The 18980-nt window shown below is 44.2% G+C and overlaps 1 long non-coding RNA gene across 3 annotated transcripts in view; it reads left to right on the forward strand.

Annotated features, from left to right (window-relative positions):
- Window positions 1-18629, forward strand: part of LOC102547905 (uncharacterized) — a 47532-nt gene extending 28903 nt beyond the window's left edge. The window contains exons 2-5 of one of the 3 annotated variants that reach the window (XR_005499647.2): window positions 8397-8971; window positions 14769-15210; window positions 16384-17506; window positions 18305-18629. This is a non-coding gene — a long non-coding RNA (uncharacterized LOC102547905). Of the gene's footprint in view, window positions 1-8396; window positions 8972-14768; window positions 15211-16383 lie in introns of all 3 variants that reach the window. The other 2 variants (XR_005499646.2, XR_005499645.2) reach the window with 2 other exon arrangements.
- Window positions 18630-18980: the final 351 nt, after the last annotated feature.

Below are 18980 nucleotides of genomic sequence, written 5' to 3' on the forward strand. Positions count from 1 at the left end.
TTTCCAAGAAAGAGTTCATCCTTACAGTGTTTTGACTTTTTTTCCTGTGCATTTACGTGGCACACATACATTCTAAAGCTGAGGAGTTAGGTTTATTCATATGAAAATGAAGGCATGCTCTCACACTGATTTTCTTTTTAATCCAAATATCTTGAGGATCTTTCCACATCGGAACACGGAGACCCACTTCCTTCTGCTAAATCGCCTAGGGAGTCCTTCAAAAATGTATCTGACTCATTTCACTTCTCTCTCCCCTAATCACTCTCTGAATTAGGGAATCAAAGACAGACACCCACGCACATGCCCTAGGCAGAGTCTCTTTTCCAGAAAACATCCACAAGATGACATTTAAGGGCTCAGAGAATGAGCTTAACACGCAGAGTCACCTTCCTGAAGTGGCTTTCTTGTTCTGGCAGGGTCACAGCTGCCTTGATCATTTTTGTTTGAAATGCTTCTGCTGTGTTAAACTCTGGGCACGCCTCCCATGTCTTCCCCTCACTAGCGAAAGTTAGAGAGCCCAGTGCAGCAGGGTGACCAGGCCTTGAATGGTAAGTAAGCACACTGACCATGCCAGAAGGGAAGTGAGGACTGCAACAGGAGCGAGGGATGTGAATGGAGCAGGGTCACTCCGCACGCATGCCTCGCCGCCCTCGACCGTCACTTATTAGATCATAGCGTTTATTGCTATTTGTCATAAATTCATATAAACAGCACAAGAGATTGCAGAGACTAGTTATGTAATACATATTATGTAATTAACTCTTTTCGTGTTACGTAATTATGCACTGTATTAACTTTTTGCATTATGAGATACAAAAAAGAGTTAACCATTAAGCGCCAGAGAGCTCCCACCACCAAGCATTTTATTTTGATGGTTACAAAAGTGTTCAAAGTTTCTATGGTATGCTTGGCTTACCCTGTCCTGAAGGTACAAGCTTTTACATGGTTGCCATAGGACAAGCAACTCACTTTGCTCAGGTCTTTTCTCTTTCTTTCTTGAATTCACCCTAGGACAGGCAAGAGAGAGCAACAGACACAGCCGATTGGAAAACCACCCTCAGTGTTGTGCTTTGCAGTGCAAGCGGGAAGGACTGTTATATTCTAGGGAGCTCTAGTGAATGGAGGATGCTTTCAAGCACTGGGGCAAGGCTTGAAATTCGTCAGCTTTAGTTCACCCTGTTCTACCGCACTCACGTGAAGGCATAACCAGGCCTGTATTTTGTGTTTGTTCGTCTGTTTTCAGTGAAAGGGAGGCATCACGTCCCCCATTGACTAGAATGATGGAGAGCAACAGAGACTCAAACCAAGGAGAAAGGGCTTCTCAGTTGAAGATCAGAGACGATGGGCGGGAGGAACTGGGCCACAGACACATTGGAACTCAGAGCTTCTCAGCATAGCTGTGCGTGGTGTTTATCTTGGTATCTAGTATGCCCTTCCCCTCAATTAGGGCACAGTGTTATAGACACAGACTTGGAAGCTAAGAGGAAGCCCTGTTGCCTGTGTGTGAGCCACCCTTGCTGCAGAGTGGAGCGTTGTTCTCCAGCCTTTGTTGAAGAAATAAAAAAGATAGTATTAGACTTAGCATTGCTTTTGAGGCAGCAAAAAAGCCTGTTTTTGCTCATTAGGATCAATAATAACTGATAAAACATAAGAACAGTGCTATGAGATGGGAGTTTGAGGAGATATTAGACAAAGTTCTTACCCTTCAAGAACCTATAATCGATTGGCAGGGGAAGATTGTGCAAGAAAACAGGCAGCAAGTGGCATCTACTGCATGAGCAGAAGGGGTGTGTATGGTGGAGATACTCAGCAGAGGAGGCAGTTCCATACCCTAAAGTGAACAGGAGATGAAGTCTCATGAAGAAAGAACTGAGTATGTAATTTACAAGGAGTTGAAGTTAAAGGCAGTAAGGAGGAGAGAAATAGAGGGACGGGAATGTTGGGTAGATGAGAAGGCCTAGAGGTAGAGGGGAGACATGAAGAAAGGATTATTGTAAAGTTTACGAAGGAAGAATAGAAAAGTAGGAGGAAGGTCCAGGGAAAGAGAGGAGAGGCAACAGACATTCCCCACCTGCGGAGATGGTTTTATTTGGGGTGGAGCTGGGAGAGGAGGATGCCAACTAATTGAAGTAGACATTCATGGAAATGTTTGGGGAACATGACTTTGGTGGGCTTGCTAAACTGAAAACCAAGAACCCATATGGGTTTGTCCAGCTTGAGTGTAGCTGAGGCTGGAGTGATATATCTGAGCTCATTGCAGGCCCACGATGTGACTGTCTGAACGCCTCAGAGAAACCGTAGGCTGACTGTTGTTCTAGCTCACATCCAAGAGTGGTTGGAGGAATTAGACATGACCACAGATCAGGACTGCTGGCCTGAGTGGTCTCAGTTGGCTGAAAGCAAGAAGTTTCACACAGTGGAGCACTGGCACTTCGAAAGATTGCCTCAGCAAAGAGAAGAATGATGTGGGAGAAGAAGCCACTGAACATGGCTGCTGGAAGTTCTCTAGAACACAATCAACAGTTTGGGAGCAGGTGCACCGAAATAAGTGTAGGAGGTAAGCCTAGTGGCTTTTAAATGTCACCATGCCTTTTAATCATTTGCAGGGATAAAAAACCAAAAAACCAAAAAAAACCTCACACATTCCTATGTTCCCTATCATGAAGAAGGAGGAGGAAGAGCAGTAGTAGGAGGGGAACAAGACAATGACTAAGAAGATGAAGGGCACTCAGGTCAACTCAGGCATAGGAAATAGCAGAAGGTACACACACACACACACACACACACACACACACACACACACACACACACGCACCCCTTTAAATTGTGTTCAATTCACTTGGGAACCTTTCAGGTTCCCCCTTAGAATATTGTTGAGCAAGTCACCCAGCACCGTCATCCTCGGGGCTACCTGGGAACCCAGGTTATGAAAGTTCGGAATTATGAAATGACACAGGCTGTGCGGTTACACTCAAGCTTATCTTTTGAAAGTGTCTATTTCCTAGTTTCTGTGGGGATGCGCTCTGCCCGAGTCTTCAGGAGGCTGGAGTGAGGAGGAAGGAGCTGCTCACATCTGTCTCGGCACCCTGCAAGTCATGCTGATAGTGTAAGGGGACACCCCAGGGCCTTGACGTTCCAACCACTACCCATGTTGCGGCAGGAAGTGCCAGGTCACAAATCACAAACCCCGCTTCTCGGCAGCTACTTGTCTGGGCTCTGTCTGAGATCTCTGGTCTGAAACCTCCTCCTTCTACTCTCTGCCTGTGACCTGGGAACTGCACTGTCCCACTGCCAACTGCAGACTATCTTTGCATCTTGTGTGCTCTTGTAAGAACACTTATCTCAGTGCTCTAGGCAGTGAGTGATAATCACTGCTCCCTCTGACATTTGCATCATGATTATTTTATCTAGCATCTTTCTGTGGAATGTCCCTTGGTCAAATTTCCTCTGAAATCTTTTTCAATTAAGTAACATAGTCTTACTCTGAGACAAGAAAAACCATTGTGATTAGCAATGGTATTCATTATGTCTTGGGCACTATTATAAACATCTTAGATACTTCAGCCTTGGAATATCCCACCAATACAGTTATTATGATTTCCTTTATCCTTTTCCTTGTTCTGCTCCCATTAAAACTCCACTCTACTGGCTCCCAAAATCCACTCGGAGCTGCTATGATTTCATGGAGCTTGTTAGTTTGTTCTATGTGTCCATGCCCCAGAGTTTGAGATACAAGAGGGCTATTCATTATTCATTAATCAGTCAACCCAAATATTGCATTCCTCTTTTGTCACGCCTAGGTGTTTTGTTTTGTAGCAAAAACAGAGATTTGGGAGAACACGGTCCTAGGAGGGGACATTCCTAAGGAGATAAATCAGGTCCATTTGGAGTGATCCACTCATGGGAGACAAAGTTTAAGAGGTGGACCCTAACTCAGTGAGTTGAGCAGGACATTAGTACCTTTGAGCTGAGGTTTATTCTGGGGTATAGGGTAAAACCTATGAGCTTTCAGACTCAGATCGGGAGGAAGGTACAGCTCCTGGTGCTTGGCCACAGGGACTAGTGACTGCTTCTGTTTTTCTCGTGAGGAAAACTGTACCAAGGGCGTGTCTCTAATGGCCACCTGGTGAGAGTGCCTTTCTCATTGAGCAGATGCAGTGTGTACTCTGGACCAAGGAGCTTCTTTCCCAACTTGCTGGCAGAGTGACTACTAGAAGAGGTGTCTTTAGGCCAGATATTTACTATGCCAACTCTCAAGTTGGGGAGAAGAATGACTACTTCATTGGATTGTTGGGAGAACAAACAAGTCATTTACTTGCTGCAGATGGTGGGGAGACACTGATGGCTGAGGCTTGGTCAGACCAGGTACTGTTTTCACGCCCGTGGTTTTTAACTGGTGAGTGATCTCGCTTCCTCACTGGGTACACTGGGCGACATCTGAAGATCTTTTAAATTGTCAGTATTTGAAGAGTTTACAGCCAGCATTGATTGCTTAGAGGTCAACGGCGTTGCTGAAAGTCTTATACGTAGGCATGCTCTCTGCATTATCTGACCCTCTGCTCTTAAGTCTGCATTGGGAACTTTGTTTTATTAATATGCTAATGCAGAACCCCTTATTTAAAAAAAACTTCTCAGCTATTTGCCTGTCACTATTGACCTTTTTTAGATCAGGGGACAGTAACTCACTGAAGCATGAACATGAAGAAATGCTGGGACTTGACCTCTATTCCACAGTTCTGGCGTTTAAGTCATGAGTTTGGGTAAACCTTTGTGGGTGAGGGTCAGTAGTCAGTACATGTGGGATATATTAAGAAGTTCTCCCAGACCCCCACCCACTGTCAGTGATTTGTAAACTCCAGGCATCAACAAGACTCAGAAGAACAAGTTAGACATGCAGCTTCCAGAACCCACTCCTGGTCTTTCTGCTGTGGTGCTCCCGGTGATGTGCTCTTCACCAGCACGTGAGAAAGTATCTGTAGGTAGAGTGACAGTGCGATGTCTTCCAGATAACTTTCTGCGTCTCTGAATATGTTGGGCTGCAGTTTCAGGTATAGAATTCTGGCTCACGAGCCTCTAACGCTAGGCTCCCTGCTCCCTGGGCCCCATGTCTGTTGTTTGTAGAGTTTCCCATCCACAGTAAAAGGATGTGTACCTGACTGCTAGCCCAGTAACCTCATGGCCAATTCTGGACTTGCCGTTCTTTGTTTCCCACACCCTCGTCCCTTCAGTTACAATGTGCGTGATGCTAAGAGACGTACAGAATGCTGTAAAATAGTCTATTGCTTTATTCCCAAGTTCACCGATCTGTGCCGGGCACACAAATTTCTTGGTGTGACTCTGTTACTGTCACATGAAGCACATGGCCCTACCAGGACCCTCTAGCACCCAGGGTTCTCCAGTTCCTTTAGTGTCACAGCCTGTTCCCCTTGTCAGGCTACCTGCTTCTCTGCTCTACTCCTCGTGTGCTCCCATTGTCCACCAGTTTGTAGCTTTATTAGGCTTTACCCAAAGCCTCGGCTCTCCATCAACCACACGAGTGACTCTTACTCATTCTCCAAAGTCCACTCCTGATCTCATTTCCTCAGTGGTTGCCTCCATGAACTCCCTTATCTAGAAGGGCGTTTCCTGTCCTGAGGTCTGACAGAATCTTACGTCACCATCCCTTCCACAGGTCTGGTTTACGCACAGACTCATCTTTATGCATGCCTAGTAGGATACTAGAAGTTGCCATCTCTTTGTGCACGAGCCCTTTCCTGAATAAGTGTAGCTACCATCCTCATCAAAGCATCCTAGAAAGTCACAGTGGAACACAATTCGATCCCGACGAGCCCAGGTCCTAATGGCTACATCTACATCACAGCTCCTACATCTATGACTCAAGGAATGCTGTGGGGGAGGGGCCAGAAAGATCTCAAGAACCAGAATACCAGGAAAGCCTCTTCAGAACAGTATCTTCTAGAAATGGATGCATGAACCAGACCTGAACAACGGCACTGTCAATGGTAACATAAAAAGGTAGAAGAGGGGAAATTCCATGGGGTCTTATCCCGAGACAGAGAACCAGTGACTGTTTAAAGAGGCAGACTTAGCTTTTCCCAGAGGTGAGCCATCTTATTGGTTGTCCAATGCAAAGTAATCCACTCTGAAACCATATGCACACAAATAACAAAAGCAGACTCAGGCTTTTGTATTTTTATGTATTCATGGACACAGAAATACATACATACATGTGCAGATGCACACATATATGTACGGACAAAGAATAATCAAAGAGAAAGAGGTTATCAACTTGAGAGTGGGGGGTGGGCATGGGACAGTTGGAAGGAGGGTACATGGGAGTGGCTGGAGGGAATAAAGGGAACGGGGAAGTGATGTAATTCTATTTCAATCAAAAAAATAAATTAGAAGGACGTAGTCCCTCTGAGAGTCATGGTAGACAGAGACGGGAAGTAGGCATGTCTCTGACAGAGACGGGAAGTAGGCATGTCTCTCACAGCTGTAGCTTTCAGTTCCTGTGCTAGGCCCCAGAGCCAAAGACCCAGGCTTTCTGCCTGGCTTACCCACTTGGACCAAGTGCGGCTTCTCAGAATAGCCAGAACCCACAGCGGCTCTAGTTATTCTCTGCTTGGCAATAGTTCCAAGAATTTCTGAGTTTGTCCTTCAGTGATTCTTCCCAGAGGCCTGTCGGCTGGGGAGAAGGAGGACTGGTAACCACAGCATGGGCTTACGGAGTGTGTCCTGTGCCCTGAAATCTCCTGCCAAGTGCTGTCCTTGCATCTTGGGTAGCCCGATACCTACATATGGAATGAAATATTGCAGTAGCTCCATTTAATGTGAAGAACTGGGGCGGGGGGGGGGGGAGAATTCTGTGTTCATGGTGGTGTCCAGGCTGGTCCTATTTCTACTACTCTTAATTTTGGATCCTTCAATACAAGGGTTGGTTATAAAAATGTAGGGTGGGCCAGTGAGATGATTCTTTAAGTAAATTCTTGCTGTGCAACGGTAAGAATCTGAGTTAGAATCCCAGAACCCAGGTAAAGCTGGGTGTGTTAGCATGGGCCTGTCATTCCAGTGCTGCTGTGCTGAAGTCAGAGGCAGGAGACTTCCCAGAAGCCCATGGGAGCTGAGCGCAGTGCTGACCATTGAAGAAATGTTGCCTTCCACACACGCACACGCACACCATGACATGTATGTGTTCATGTTTACTTATAAACATGCTTAAGACTGAAGAACAGTGAAAGCTTTAGTATATTCAAATGACCCCTGGAGTTGACGCTGGCCAGGTGAAAAACTTTCCATCCACGTGAGGATGGTTTTAGAAATGACATGATTCCGGCTGGAAAGATCTTTAGTCATATTCAGGTTTTAAAGATTTAAAATGATGGTTCTTTGGTCCTAATCATATTCGGTCTTTAGAGGCCATCCCAGGGCTGCTGATCAGAGGGAACATGGGAGGCCCATGTGGGACAGCATTTTTCTAGGAATGCTGGAGGGTCAGAGCCTTCCTAAGAAATTTCGCAGTGACAATAAATAATCCTGTCAGCTGTACTTCAAGCGGACAGTGAAATCTTTTCTTCCTGGAACATGATCTCTACTCTATATGTGTCACTTTTCCTGACCCAAGTGGCCCAAAAGGTTTGATGTTGAGAATATTCGCCATTTCTACTCCCAGGTGGGTCTCCTGGGAAGCCTCTTACGGGGAACGGTCACGTGACCCAGAGAAATGGGGCGTGTCCACAGCCAAAGGTCGAGGCTGGCCTGGTTTTTAAATGTGTCTGTTTGAAGGGCCAATCTGGTGGTGACAGTGGAACAATAGTTTTCAAATATGCCTTCTTCTCTTTTCATAGAAACTGAGACTTCGAGAAGCACGAACTGAGAAGAAGGGTGTCAATTTTGGTCGCGAAAAGAAACGCAAGGAAAAAAAAAAACCCCAGATCTCTTGATGTTCCCTAAAATTGCAACTTTTCTTTGGAGGCAATTATAATTTTTATGTCAGTTCTTATTAAGATAATAGCAGACACATTGGCAATGAAGCTTTGTTAAAGGTGGATGAATCCCCAAGGGAGAAAAATAAATGGTTCTGTGAAGCCCAGAGAACATTACCGGTGTCTGAATCCTCCCAGCCTCTTGCAATGTGGATCCTGAAGGACGCTTCGTATTTAAAGCCTTTGTTAATAATGTGAAATATCAAGTCACTTTTATTCATTTTAATCTTTTCATTTTAACATGGAATAAGCCTCCTCATACTTTCATAGTTAAGATTCTCAGAATTATGTTGGGAAAATGTAATTTTGCTTACATTTCCTTCAGATTTTGCTAATGTAAAATTGAACTTTAAAAAAAGATATATCAGCCCTTATGAGAAATTGAGTTTTTCTTTTTTTTTTTTTTTTCAGTTCCTCGGAAGGTTAACACAATGAAAGAATACTGTCCTTCCTGGATTCTCTGTTAAGTATATTCTCCATTCATCTCCTTTATCTTTCGGTCCAAAGACAATGTTGTGGATTGTGCAATGTAAGTTCTGCTTCAGTGAAGAATTAATTTCATTTAACTATTCATGTAAAAGACATCTAGCTGTATATCCACTAGAGATTTGACTCTTCTAAAAATCAAGGAATGATTGGCTTGATGAATGTTGATTTAATATGTCAACTCTGTATGTTTTTATGTCACTAGAACCAGGGTCCAGCAGTCTTTCTCCCTTATAGCCTCTAATGTCAAGAATGCTGCATGGTCTGAGCTGGCTGCTGGAGCTCCACTTGTACTGAGTTCTGTTAGAAGATAATAAGGCAGCCTACTGAAAGACCTGTTACTAATCTTTCATCCCACTGTCTGCTCCTACCTGATGTAAGAAATACTATAATGTTGTGTATAGCACAGTGTAATAATTCTTTTAAACTCTGTATATTGCCTGTCTCTTTCCAGAGTGAATAAAGAAAGGCAACACTGTCATCAATGGTCTCTGTCAGAGGTGTGTATTTTAGACTGACTGGCTAGAATATGAGGAAGGAATGAATTAGCCTTTAACACCAAAAATACCTTTGTGTGTGTGTGTGTGTGTGTGTGTGTGTGTGTGTGTGTGTGTGTATGTGTGTGTGTCTATGTGTGTCTGTGTGGTGTGTGTGTGTGTGTGTGTGTGTGTGTACCACACATTTGCAGACACTCTAGCACTGCCTCCCTCCCCAACATAGCTTCCTTGCTCACGTGGTGCAGCTTTCTTCCAATGATGACCACTACCTTTGACAATTCCTGCTCAGCCTGTGGCTTTGGGGACGCTAATATGAGGGGAAGATACCTACAGAGGTTCCTGGGGCTTTTCACTGCCCAGGTTGGCACTAGCCTGTAGCACTTTCAAAAGTCATCACAGCACCTTTTCCAGCTACAGAAGTCTAGGAAGGACCACACGGTGATGAGGTCTCTGAGTTATACTTCCAAAGTATTGGATTGAATACCATGAGGCAATATGGCAGCCTCCTCTCAGAGCCATCCCTCAGTGGTCACTCAGTGCCAAATCACTGGGTCAGATGCTGGAGGAACCAACTTTAAAAATGTATCCAGGCAAGAGAGATGGCTCAGAGTGTAGGAGTTACTTCCTGTAATTCCAGATCCAGGGGACCTGACATACTTTTCCAGCCTTTGTGGACACTGAGTACCCATGTACCCCCTGCTCATTCTTCCCCAAGAGAAAGAGAGAAAGTGAGAGACACAGAGAGGCAGAGAGAGAGAGAGAGAGAGAGAGAGAGAGAGAGAGAGAGAGAGAGAGAGAGAGAGGCAGAGACACACACAGAGCAACACAAAGAGACACAGAGAGATACACAGAGATACACAGAGATACAGAGAGGGAGGGGATAGACCAGAATGGATATGCTGGGCCAAAAAAGAATCTCTACACTGTAGTAGACTCTGCATTTCTCCTCATGAAGTCTGCTCCTCCCTGCCTCCCAAAGCACGTGTACTTCACCATGTGGCGCTACTTCCAAAGAACACTTGTGTCTTAGAGAAATAACTATACAGCCACTTTTCAGATTATATCTTCTTTAGTTCTGTCATAAATTATGTGACTCCATTCTGGCAAAGTCTGAAGTGAAGGCTGGTTTTCTCTCCTCCTCCTTAACTCAGAAAAGGAGTGGCAGTCAGTGAAGTTGGTTTCTGCAGATGAATTTGCCACCTGAAGGAGACAGCTAAATTCATGGGGGAAAAAAAAAAAACAACTCGGTTTCTCAACTGTTTTCCGTCATCAGAGCCACAGTGAAGCATGGAAGATTTGATTTGCATTTATTTATTTTTCTTGTCACTAAAACTGGGGCAGACTTTCACTTATGATATTTATAAGATTTATGATCCCAGAGGAAACCATTACGGTTACCTTCATTGCATTAGGTTTCCAAAGTTTTACTTAGCATATTCCTTATGGTTTGGAAATAGCATAATGAACCACATTCTGGCAGTGGATGACTGAAGAGGTTGTGGGAAAACATAACTGGAGATCCACGAGCCTGGGTTCTCAGCCAAGAGTGACCCTTCTCCGCAGGGCTGTCTCAGGCTGGCCCTCTGAGTCTCTGGCTCTCAGGGTCTCCCCTGTAATCAAGGATTTGCTTATGTGGCTTACCGAGAGCTGGGCACCATGTCCAGCTCACACATCTGTTAGACACAGTTGCTGGGTCCTTGGAATTGTTCACTGGAGTTGAATCAGGCTCAAGTCAAATGCTTTCAATATTGTCTTTCCAGATCTATCTGAAAAAAAAAATCTCACTGAAAATAGGTAAAATACAAGAGGAAAGGCATGGTTCTGCCTTGGGCGAGTGCAGTGGGACAGGGTGAGCCCGAGAACCCTCCAATCACTAGAGATCTCTAGAATACAGTTGTTACGGCCTGATCTACATTGTATCTTTTCTACCTAAACATTTTGCCGGAAGTAGATTCACTTTAACCATTTAAGGACATTCACTTCATTTTAATTTGACAACCTCTAAAGCTATTTCAGGATTTTCTTTGATGAAAGTTCAGGGAGTATTAATGTGGGAGTTCCTGGTTCCGGGGGGCTGAGGCAGGCGCCTGTGTTTCCTTGGATTCTGGCTGCACCTCTGCTCCTGTGGGTTATGATTTGGTAACGAAGCCAGGAAGGCTTTCTTGCTGCTTCCCAAAATTGATTCGCCTTTCAACAATTCTTAGCAGATTTTTGTCAGTTAGGAAACTGAATTGGTGATTTTCCTCATAGGTACCCATTCATTTATCACTCATTGGGTATAAATTATCTAGCGGGAGCTGTGAAGGAAATGAAGTTACTCATATAGATTGTGTTTATTCAAATAATTTCATTAATATTACATACAAGATAATATATAATTTTATAAAAACAAAACATCTCGGTGTATTATTTTCATGCATATGTGTCATTACTCCTGACTCTAATCCGTCCCCTCTTCCCCTACCCTCCCTTGTGTGCCCATTGTCTATGGCTGGTTCCCTTTTGTCCTCAACATCCCGACTTATCTTTGCTGTCATGTCACAGCAGGCCCTTAGGAGCCCTTCCTCCTACACACACACACACACACACACACACACACACCATACTGTACATACGTTACTCCCTCCCCCACATTTTTCCACTGACATATATCCTACTCTCCCATATATAATTTTAAGTTTAGTTTGTGCATATTAAAGAAAATATATAGAATTTGCCTTTCTGAATCTGGCTTACTTTTGCTTAACATAAAGATTTCCAGATCCATCCATTTCCTTGCAAATGTCATAATTTAATTTTTTTAATGATTTAGTATGTCTGTGGTATGCTGACTTAGAGTCCTTTGGTGATATATATATATATATATATATATATATATATATATATACATATGTATATATTCAACACACATTATTAAAGCTTCAACAGAAGGAGTCTTCCAAATTAGAGCAGGTAATGGCAAAATAATTTCTTTAAGGTTGACTTACTAAAGTATAGTCCCACCTGAGTGGTTTGGTTTCGGTGGAATCTACCCCAACCTTCCTTTTATTACCAATTTGTTTACTTAAGTTTTTACATTTAAACATTAATATAAGCCACATAAGACCCAAAACATACCATTTGGTAAGTTTTCAATTTATTTACTTGTTAGGTCCAAAACAGCACCCTAAAATGGAAGTCCTTGTGATAACAGCCGAGACAGGAGGACTTTGGACTAGTAAACAGGAGGATTATTATTGGATAAACAGAGGTCTGGAGGTGGGTTTCTGTTTACCTGGAGCTTCCCTAAAGCTACCAGGAACCTCCCTTAATCCACTCAAAGGTCAACTCCTTAGGGCAAGGACATCGAGTTCCCAGTACATCTGCAGAGCAGCTCAGAGCACCCCTCCCTTGCTGACAGACATCAGCTTGCTTTTCCGCCACTTGCCCTTGTCCCACCCCAAGATACGATCTTGGCAATTTGATCTCTAAAATACCGTTCCTTTTACTCACGGAGCAGTCTAGTTTACGACACCCTCACTTACACTACTAAGTTAGTTTAGTTTGCACAGTCACAACCATTATCTAATTACAAAATATTTTGACCATCTCAGAATGACTCTGAGATGTAGTCAAGAAACAGACAGTAAATGTAGCCCAGTCAACTCGAACACACTTGCTGTTTTTGTGTGTTTGCCTGTTCTGGGTACTCCATATAATAGTGTGCCTAATGATTTTAGTTTTTTACTCGTTTCATTGCTGAATAATATCCTATCATGTGGATATACAACGTGTGGATATGTGTTTTCATCAGCTGATGGACATTCGCTTTGTTCCTGTCATTTGTCTATTATGAACGAAGCTGCTATGGAAATTTGCATACAAGTTTTTGTTTGCCCTCAGTTGCTGAAATCCGTGATGATTCTGTCTTTTAGTTTTTGTGCTGCCCACAGTTTTTCCTAAGTGTCTTACCATTTTATAATTCCGTAAGAATATCTGTAACCTCAGAACATATTTTAACTACTCTAAGGCTTAGGTTAGTAGCTCTCCAGCTTTTAGACGAAATGCTAAGCTGATAAACAAGAAATACTTTCCTAGGGCTGGGTCCCGGGTTTGTTCATTGAGAATCCTGTGGATACAGAGACGGCGGCCATGTTTCGTCTGCGAGGCAGACTCTCCAGTCTGTGAGGCCTCCTTGGGAATCTTTAACAGTGGGGAGAATGCCACCTGGGTGATTTGGCAAAGCTGGAGTCTGGCCAGAGAGAAAGGTCGGGCAGAGTCAAATCCCTCTCAGTGCTGGCTAAGTTTTGGATGCCGACCCTTAAGCTAGAACCGACTTTCTGTTCTCCACAATAACCATCGGCTTAGGTTTTGTTTTCTTAATGGGGAAAATGTGTGAAGCTTCAGCATTTCCTGTCTCTCTGGAACAAACAGTTTTCTGCAAAACCATCTAAATCCCAGGAGTCTGCACATGAGTTTATAACTTAAGCTGGGAGAGAGAAGCATCCTGGGAGTTTGTGTCATTCTTGGTCAGCCCTGGAGCCATCATGTCTGCTCGGTCGAGTCTCACTGACCACAGTCCTCCAAGGTGGGCCAGGCCAGCTCACGCTATCTCCACTTCATGCACGAGAGTTGATCCTCAGAGGCGTGGCTCCATCTTCTTCACGTCACCCGTGTAGTCCAGAAGTGGCTTTGCTCAAGCCATTCATTCTCAAGTGTATAACAAAACTCCCTTGCAGGTCTTCGTAACACAAATTAAGTTACTTGTAGGTAAAGACCTCACCCCTTTTCCCCCTCCAGTCTAAGCCTTGACGAATAGGAGATTTTCAAGAAAAATCCACTTATTCTGGCCCTACCCTGAGAGTCGACCTTGCCTGTCACTCAAGCTGTCAAGAAACTCAACCTGTCACCATTGATGAAAGCTAAAAGGGGGCCTTGGGATGATGAATGTATTCAAATAAGAATAGTTATAAAAACACTACAGCTAGGCTACCAATCACTTACTATGTGCATCCTACACATTTTAACCCATGTCACCCTGCCTATTACCTTTTAGCAGGTTAGTGCTATACTCATTTTACAGAAGGAAAAACAGAGGCTCAGAGAGGGCAAAGGCATTGACCGAAGTTATAAAGCTAAGTAAGAAAGGGAAAAATGCAACTGTCAGTTTCTAGATCTGCAATGTGTTTTCTTGGGGAAAAAAAAATCATTGTTCTGTTTCTCCCACATATTATACGTAACAACATTCAGGATGACTAACATTTCCTCTAATTTATTTATATATTTTAAATGATTTGTTTATTATTTTTATTTTACGTGTATGAATGTTTTCTCTCCATGTGCAGTAAGCGTACTGTGCCAGTGCAGGGACTTCAGAGGCCAGAATAGGGCATCAGATACCCTGAAACTGGTGTTATAGATAGTTGTAAGATGCCGGGGATGGTGGAAACTGAATCTTCGTCCCTCGCAATGGCAGTAAACATTTGTAATCATGGAGTCATCTCTCTAGCCCCATATAAATTTGCTTTAAGTGATGTCCAGTGGCCTTCATTTCATCTATAGTGCTTATAAAGATCTTGGGCAAATATTTTAGCATTTTAAAGCTTCCACTTTCTAATCTTCAAAATGGGAAAACAAAGCTGCCTACTGTGTGATGTTCTCTGAGGACAGATGGTACAAGGCACTCACAGTGGTTGGCCCACAACTGCTGTTCAGCATATTCTAATTATCAATTGTTAATTTGATAAGTGCTCCAGGCTGGCCTGGAACTCACTCTGTATCTGAGGCTGGTGTCGAACTCACAATGATCATCCTCTCCCAGGCAGCCTCCCAAGTGCCGGGATTGCAGACGTGCACCACAGTGCATGCCTTTGAAGTCCACATCGATGTACATCAGAATCCCAAGTGAGAACTTTTCGAAGTACTGCCCTCTGGGTCCCCTGTGGGACATTCTGAAGAAGTTCCCCAAGTGATTCAGCTTCACGGTCGGTGGGCTCAGTGCCAGCTGTGCCACACGTCCACCAAGGATGTGCTCGCTCAAGACACTGTTTTATGCACTACAAATAATGAAGTAAATGTCACATAAAATCCGTTGGAGCTTCACTGAGGTGACCATAGATGGGTGGGGCTTGGAGGCTCAACAGCGCCACCTTTCTTAAGTGGTAACAGAATAATCTGTGAAGACAGGAAGTCCAGAAGTGTGGTGAGCAGACTTTGGAGAGAGCAGAAAGAGGAGATCCAAGGGCGAGCCGGAGTTAGAGAAGGTTAGCCTTGGATTCCCGACCTTGAATTTTTTTCCCATTATGACAAATTTGAAGACTCATGGTTGAGACGTTGAGCTTTCCTGAGGCAGAGAGCGAATTTTAGAGACTGCTCGTGCAGCTGCTGAGTCTTGTGCCCTGATAAGGCAGAAGAGGAGGAATGGAAAGGTCTCAGAGTGAAGGGGAGCTTGGGCCAAGCAGGACACTGACAGGTGGCCAGGGCGAAGGAACAGTTATGTAAAACCTATTAGATGTTGGGGGAGGGGTGGAGAGAGGAAGAAGAAGTGACAAGAACATTGAGCCAGGGTGAGGGGAAGAACTGTGCCACACAGAGAAGGGGAAGTTGGAGTCTGAGCTGGCTGGAGGAGGGGAAAGATGGGGTGATCTTGAGTGGGAGATGCTGGGACTGCATACGCATATCCAAGGGCCATATGGAGATGTGGCTCTGAAGGGATGGGGTGGGTTACACACATACAAATAAGCTACAGTAAGAGCCATAGGCATTGAGGGGAATTGCTTGGAGTTCTGGCTCTGTGCTGTGGGACACCTGTGAACCTAAGGCTCTGTAAGCAGATCACTATGTGTTCTAAGACCACCTCATATTATTTACCCTAAATAGAGTCACCTGGATAGAAGTGGTGACACTCCTTGATCAGTTGAATCACTGTGTTCCTGATCGCCACACCTCAGGCTACTGAGTATTTTTGCCGTGCCTAGACGGTTGATAATATTTCACTTTGTAGAAAAATAATTAACTTCAATTTGGTCAAAGACCTGTATACAAGAGCTAAAATTGTGAACTCCTGAGGAAGAAAACAGCATCAAAAATGTAAATCTTTGGGGCTGGAGAGACGGCTCAGCAGTTAAGAGCACTGACTGCTCTTCCAGAGGTCCTGAGTTCAATTCCCAGCAACCGCATGCTGGCTCACAACCATCTGTAATGGGAACCGATGCCCTCTTATGCTGTGTCTAAAGACAGTTATAGTGTACTCATATACATAAAATAAATAAATAAATCCTAAAAGATCTTTCATAAAAAATAAAAACACTTCATTAAAAAACTGTAAGTCTTTGTACTAACATGCCTTAAATTGGGTAATATTAGATACAGTACTTAAAGTAAAAACAATTATAAAATAAACTAGATTTCATCCAAACTTAAATTTTATATTTCAGGGGCTGTCAAGAAAGTGCAAGAACTCATTGTGTGGTAGGCACTGTCTGCCAATCTCATCATCTGAGAAGAGTCTAGTACTTAGAATAAGCAAAGAATCTTACAACACGGCATTGAATGACAAAAACCAATTAAAACCGAACAAACCATTACAGTAACTATTTCTCCAGATACAATGTACAAATGAAGCTGTGTGGTGTCCCGTACCGATAATCCCAGCATTCAGAGGAGACTGAGGCAGGAGGACTGTGATGTCAAGACTGTCTGTGCAACGTCAGGAGACTCTGGATTAATCCCCTGACATGTATACACACAAGTGGTCAATGCTCAATGTCAAGCCATCTGAGAAATGTAAGTCAAAGGCACAATGAGGTACCCTTTCACGCCTAGTAGGGTGGCAGTCATCACTATCGTTACCATGGCCATCATCAATTATCCTGAGATAATAACAGAGGTAAGTGTGGTGGTTTAAATAAAAATGGCCCCAAAGCTCCATAGGGATGACATTATTAGGAGGTGCGGCCTTGTTGAAAGAAGTGTGTCAGTAGGGGCTTTGAGGTCTTAGACGCTGAAGCCAGGTTCAGTGTGCCTCAATCTCTTCCTGCTGCCTCTCAATTCAGATGGAGAGCTCTCCGCTCCTTCTCCAGCACCATAACCCCGTCTGCCTGCATGCTGCCATGCTTCCTGCCATGGTGAATAAATATGGACTAAACCTCTGATCTGTAAGCCAGCCCCAGTTAAATGCTTTCCTTGATGAGAGTTGCCATGGTCACGGTGTCTCTTCACAGCAGTACAAAGCCCTAAGATCATGAGAGTAAAGGGAAACTGTAATCCTTCTACATTGCATGTGGGGATGTAAAATGGGGTAGCCACCTTTGAAGATCAGCTCCCACTAACCCCCCAAATTATGTGTATGGTTCACATCTGGTCTCAGCGATTCTTCTTTTAGGTATATGCCTGGAGAACTGGAGGCCTACACAGATGTTTATAAATAGAAAGGATCACCGTGTTCACCAACTGATGAGTGATGTCCATCAGCTCTGTAGTATAACTACACAGAGTGTCGTACGGGGGAACAGAGTGAACCAACACATGCGTAATATGGGTGAACTTTGAAAACATAAAGTAAGTAAAATAACCGTTACTAAGGGCAGCATATTATATAGTCGCACCAATGACACATTTAGAATAGAAAAGCCCACAGAAATGAAGAAGAGCTTAGCTAACCGTTGACAGATGAGGGAGTGAAGAGGAATGAGAATGACTCTTGAGACAGTGAACATCCTCAACAATGCAGCATTGGCTACCCAATGCTGTGGCTATGAACTCACGGGAGGGGAAAGTTAGTCAATACAATTCTTATGGTGTCATCTGAATGCCCAAGTGTCTTCCAATGACATGGAAATAAAGAAGAATGTAAAGAAAGTTACAGAGCCGGCAGGGTAAGGGCAGATTCAGTCAGTAGTATATTCGTTTAGAACAGGTGTGACAAGAGAGAATCTGGAGATGAGGCTGAAGTGAGATGTTGGGTCTCGAACTTCCAGTCAGCCTGTGGGTCTCTGAGTGAGTTTCACATATCATGTCTATCATGTCGGGCCACTGCTCTTCCAGGTGCTTGAACAAAGAGAGAGGCTTGGCAGTATAAGTGAGGGTGACATTAAACAAACACTGCACGCCGGAAACACATTTGATAGGTACTCCTCGGCGTGATGCAATCCAGGAATGTGCAGGTATTCTGGGTACACTTACAGAAGTCATGTTCGGGGAGATGTGGTGAGAGTGATGTCATAGGAAGAGCTGTTGGTGGGTCTCAAACACCCCCTCTCGAGGTGCTGGCAGAGCAAGGAAGCAATGAAGCGTCTTTCCACGGAGACAGCTGTGGGCTGAATGTTGAGCGCTCTCTGTCATGCTTCATCCTTCCAGCTACTGTGGGAGAAATGATACTCACGACTGTTCAGGAGCTGACGATGGACTGGTCTAGCAGATCTTGCTTTCTCCGTCACCAGAAGCAAGGATCCAGGGACCTCCCTGACTCTTTCCTCCCTGCTTAGGGAGGCATTTGCAAATGTCATCACAAAGTTTCTTGGGTCAGGGTCACTTCCTTGCTTTAGTTTGTCCAAGTGAGAGTTGTCAAAAATGGACTAGATCCTTCCAGAGTTGGCACCAGTACAGGGGAGGGGAGGAGGACAGAGCACAGAGAGCAATCTCGTTGAACACCACCCCTCCACAATAAACATTATATTCCTCACGGGAGGCGCATGTTTGCTTTATGAATATATTCTGTGCTATTCTTTTATTCCTCCCCCTTCCCCATATTTCTTCACTATTCATCCTTGCCTGCCCCTGTCCCACAATAAGTCCCTAGGTTCTAGTCACAGCACGGCTAAGGCAAGATGTTAAGAAACCTGTCAGGACAGCTGCTCTGGTCCTGTGCTTTACGAGCTGCTCAGAGTGTGCTTCAGCTGTAGGGAAGCTCAAAGGGAAGTCCAGGCTTTAGCTCTGATGAGCAAAGCTAACACAAAGGTTGCTCACTGCAAGCCAGAGCACAGCCTCCTAAAACCCATCCTTCTGACTCACAGGACAGAGACCTCCTCAAGCT

The sequence above is a fragment of the Rattus norvegicus genome, chromosome 1 (genome assembly GCF_036323735.1).
Source record: "Rattus norvegicus strain BN/NHsdMcwi chromosome 1, GRCr8, whole genome shotgun sequence".
Taxonomy (NCBI): domain Eukaryota; kingdom Metazoa; phylum Chordata; class Mammalia; order Rodentia; family Muridae; genus Rattus; species Rattus norvegicus.